The 5,201-nt window shown below is 33.0% G+C and overlaps 1 long non-coding RNA gene across 2 annotated transcripts; it reads right to left on the bottom strand.

Moving 5' to 3' along the window:
- Nucleotides 1-1,527: 1,527 nt before the first annotated feature.
- LOC149649542 (uncharacterized) lies at nucleotides 1,528-4,404 on the bottom strand. 2 transcript variants are annotated; one of them, XR_016371732.1, is made up of 2 exons: nucleotides 2,828-4,404; nucleotides 1,528-2,646 (listed from the first exon to the last, which is right to left on the bottom strand). It is a non-coding gene; the product is annotated as an uncharacterized LOC149649542 (long non-coding RNA). The 2 variants fall into 2 exon arrangements; XR_016371733.1 differs by having other exon boundaries at nucleotides 2,877-4,404.
- Nucleotides 4,405-5,201: the final 797 nt, after the last annotated feature.

Here is a 5,201-nt window from a genome sequence, read left to right as displayed (position 1 = left end):
ATTAATAATCTTTTAATTAGTTATGTTAGGAAGGAAATGATTAACGCAAGTTGATAAAGAAATTAATAATCTTTTAATTAGTTATGTTAGGAAGGAAATGATTAACGCAAGTTGATAAAGAAATTAATAAATTAATAATAATTTGATAAATATTATGGGGAAGAATATAATACTTCTTTTCCCCTTCTGATATGGGAACTCATGACGGAGACAATAGGGAGCTAACAGTTCTGACCCTGAAACGTCACACCCTTCTATCTCTTACTGGAGTTTCATCCCCCCTAACGGTTGGAAACAGTATTCTACTCGCAAAAATTCCAACCAGAGAGGGGCTGTGTGACGTCAGACTATCTGTTCCCCCTAGCCAGTTGTTAGCTCCTTATAGCTTTTAGACCAAACTACATTTTAAATGTCAGGAAGCTTTGACTGTAATTGGCTTTAGGAATATTTTGAAATAATAATTCTACCCAAATGATTAAAATCTTAAATTAGGTAAGGCTTTATGAAAAACCACGCTTTCTACAGAAGATATCCACATATTTCTCGCCAACGTAACTGCCAATTAATGACGTTAAGCAGTAATGCTATTTGAGTTTAAAAGTAATAAATATCAAAACAAAATAAAATGGACTGGAGATGTCGCTACCAAACACAAGGCACATCATTAACTCTCTGAACTAAATTGCAGATTCTACATTAACATAACAAAATCACGCGCGATGGAGCTAGTAAAAAAGCTACCGATTAATGAAATTAACCACTAACGCCATCTTAGTTCAATAGTGAAACACAAGGCTCCTCATTAACTGTGAACTAAACTGCAGACTCTACATCAATAAAACAAAACCAAGCGCGATGGAACCAGTAAAAAAAGCTACCAATTAATGACATTAACCACTAACGCCATCTTAGTTCAATAGTATTAAATATAGAAAAAAAATAAATCAACTGGATTGAAGATGTCACTAACGAAATACAAGGCGCTTCATTAACTCTCTGAGCTAAACTGCAGATTCTACACCAACAAATCACTACCCTTTTTAAAAAGCATCTTTAAGTATATTAGCAGTATTTTAACAAACTCCCCCTTCCCTTTTTTATACCTAAAATAATTTAACATTAAAACCCATGCTTACTATTTTTCTGGCTATTATATATTCTCAATTTTACAGTCCTAGGATTACATGTGTATAAATATTTTTTCATCATTGAATTATTCACTTGAGAGATTAACAAAATGATTATTGGTGCTCTAACGTTAATGTTGAACTTTTCACACTTTTTAAATCCAACCTTCACGTATGACTCTCTTTGAACATTTTTTTAATCCCTCTCATGTATTCATAGTGAAACTTACATTTTAGATTCAGTTAAAATTAATTATAGTTATTCCTAGCTTTTCCCTGTTAAGGTCTATTTTTTGACAGTTAGGACGCTATCACTAATTATTCTCAAAAGCCTTTCTGGTGTCCAAAATAATTTTCCTTATAAAGTTACGAATGAAACCCTTTAAAAAATACGCAACTATTAGCTTTAAACGTGAAAAATAAAATTTTTATTTACTGGAAAATAATTATAATGAATACAAATAACAACCAGGGAAATTCAATTCCAAATTGCGTCCTATAAATAAATGTAGCAATTATCAAACCAAATGTGTTTTTAAAATAAATCTTTAGCACATGCCAATAAAATAATAATCATACGTGTTTTAACTTTGAAAAAAAAGTTTAACAAAAATATTCTTAAAGCAATTTATTGTTTTAATGACTTTTAAGTAATTACTGAACAGCCATAACTTTAAAAAATTACAATTTATATTTTAACTATTATATAAAATAAATAATACTATTAACCCTAACTTTTGTCATCAATAAACTACTGTAACTCTCATTTCACTTTATTTATCAAAGGTAAAATAGTTACCATTAGTTTCATAAATACTACTAAATAATTTGTTGATCCTATTATTTCCTATATTCAATGATAAATCTAAGCACAGTTCCATTGCCAGACTCCCGTAGTACGCTGGCTAATCATTTATCATCTATCCCAATGGCTAAATCCAATTAAAATTGTACTTAAGGACAGAGCGAAAAATAAAATATGCCAAACTACCACACTATACGGAAGAGAAAATCTTTTTAAGACGCGTTATATTTATATTATATTATAATTATTATGATATTGCCAGCTTTTCCAAAACACTACAAAATTGTATTTCTTTTCCCCTGAAATATTGCCAAATTATTGCTAGTTGTCTTATTTAATGCCACTTTTAACAAAAAAAATTACTATTTTAGTTTCTTAAATTAGGTTAAAGTTAATCACAAAAGATGGTAATCTATATGTTGAATCTCGTGTAAAGGTTAAGAGAAATATCCGTTCTGAATAAGATCTTGTTGACACAATGACATTGGAAATGGGGTTCAAAATTAACGTGAAAGCAACTGGTATATTCTGGTCTGGGTTCATCAGAAATAGTCGAACTAAAATCTTTGTCATGACATCACACCCTCGTATATCTACGAATTTCATCAGCTTAAATTAAGACTAAAAATATTGATGTGACGTCCCCTTAGCTAATAACTCTCAGTCTATTGAATGACAAACTATTTCCTTTTCTGCAGCTAGCGGGAATGAGCACTGAAATAAATTAATCACCACCGCATGTACGCAAAATTAATAAAAATTAAGACCGAAGTAACAGATATTAATCAAAACGCGTCTTGGATTTAACCAAGACCTACAAAGTATCGATAAGAACAAGGTTAATCACTTGACTGAATGCGCAGATATTGAAACTTTTTTTTTAATTAAAACTTACATGCTTAAGAAAGTATGTTCCATCACCCTATTCCATTGAATAAACTTACTTTACTGGTAGTAAATTTTTTCCCTCTCAATAATTTGAAAAATTTACTTATCTCGGGTTTTCGAGCACAATTCCATTCCCCGAAAACATTTTATAACTACATTTATTATCACTTTTAAGAGTTTTCGTGTGGAAAAATACCTTATAACTAGTAACTACACGTAACAATGACAAAACGATTTAGGGTAGTCTGCTTTAGCTTGTGCTGCGCCCGATACGAACAAGGAGGATATATAGTTGTATACCCCCCTTGATAGAAGTACGCCTTGTGCCATTCTCATGCCTTGTCTTTCGCTGGCCTCGTCACCAAGGCAATAGCCCACTCAATTACGCGTTAAGCTGCTCGAGAATTCTGTGTGAATCACTTTTTAAGGTATTCGTCAGCAAATAGTAATTGTTTTTGAGAGCATTCCTCGCCTTGAAATAGGACAACTACGAAATAATTCGACCAAATTGAAGTTTAAATATTCGAACAAATCTTATTTTATAAATATCTTCTACCATTTCAATTTCTATAAAACTGTTCTACCAAATGCATAAAGAGTGCTACCAGAAGTCTCTGGGGCTACTAGAAATACAACATTTACTATAGGAAGATTCGCAGCGACAAGTTTAAAAATCCCATATTCCTTTAAAAACCGTTAATGCATTATCCTTGTTCCTGAAGATATACAGACTAAGTAGCAGAGTCGAGCCACAGCGTCGTAGATCACGCGACTTGGTGAACGCGGGCTATTTTTCAAAATAACCAAGTCATAAATTTCAGGCTACGACCACGCTTAAGTTAACAATTACAACAAAGAAAATCAAAAAATTACGAATATCATGCACGCCCCTACTGCTTGCGAACCATAGAAACGCCATGGCAGAACCGTTTGAACATTGTCTGTCGTACCGTTGCTATAGACCCTTTTTACGTAAAAAAGAGATGTCAATCCTTAGTATCGGGACATATGGGAGGGGGGGGGTTTGACCCCTCGCCGTCTCTGCTCTATTTATGATCTTTCCATCGACTCGACTCACTCGAGCGAGATGGAAGGCAAAGTTTTACCCCCGTGTCTTCCCATGTCGAAGTGGTCTATTAACATAAGTCAGTTTAACCAAGAGTAAAAATCATAACGTCCATGTTGAATGTGCTGCCATTGTTGAAATTTGCACTAAAATTAACAAAAGGTTTCACTATGGAGCGTTCAGGGCATAAACGGGGATATGTTAGCAACCTATTAACGACACAATGTCATACACGTACTCTCTTAAAAGTGATAATAAATGTAGTTATAAAATGTTTTCGGGGAATGGAATTGTGCTCGAAAACCCGAGATAAGTAAATTTTTCAAATTATTGAGAGGGAAAAAATTTACTACCAGTAAAGTAAGTTTATTCAATGGAATAGGGTGATGGAACATACTTTCTTAAGCATGTAAGTTTTAATTAAAAAAAAGTTTCAATATCTGCGCATTCAGTCAAGTGATTAACCTTGTTCTTATCGATACTTTGTAGGTCTTGGTTAAATCCAAGACGCGTTTTGATTAATATTAAAAAGAGGTATCGACCGAATAACCCACAGCAACTTCATAGAAAAAACACCACTTTCAAAAACGAATTTAAATCCGCTGAATACATTATACTCCCTTACTTGGACAACATCTCAAACAAAATCGGCAATGAGTTCAGTAAAATGAAGTAAAAACCCATTTATAAACCAATTAATAAATTAAATAACAATCTCATACCACTTAAAGAAAAAGTCAACCCTTTAGACAATTACGGTATTTATAAAATTAATTGTAGCTGCGGTAGATTTTATATTGGCCAGACAAAACGTAACTTAAAATATAGACTCAACGAACATAAGGCCGATGTCTGAAACAGAAGAACAGCCACATCTGCCTTAGCTGAACACATTGCCGACACCAACCATAAACCCGGTTTTGAAACTACAAAAATTATCAGCAAAACAGACAATTACCTAAAATTAAACATAAGGGAATCCATTGAAATATTAAAAAGTAAAACACTAAACCCAAACTGTATGCCTAAGAGAGACGACGGCCCAGGTAGCATTATAGCACAAATATGGCTTGACAGCCCAATATTCTGAGTAATTTACCAATAATCTAAATAAAAAAAATAACATAAAAAATTAGAACCACTTAAATCTAAAATATAAAAAATCACGTGTACCTTTAAAACATTAGCTTAAAATATTAGTGTAATTTAAAAAATACGAGATTTCGTAGAATGTACTGCTAACCGTCAGTCTCAGACCTGAAGAAGCCCCCGAATGGGTCGGCGTATCCAGGGACGTGTACAGCGGTAGAAAGAT

This window comes from Phalangium opilio, unplaced genomic scaffold, assembly GCF_054372755.1.
Source record: "Phalangium opilio isolate 3A_F unplaced genomic scaffold, DU_Popi_V2 ptg000088l_1, whole genome shotgun sequence".
Taxonomy (NCBI): Eukaryota; Metazoa; Arthropoda; class Arachnida; order Opiliones; family Phalangiidae; genus Phalangium; species Phalangium opilio.
Note: the sequence above shows the minus strand (reverse complement) of the source record. Positions and strands in the feature narration are given on the sequence as shown.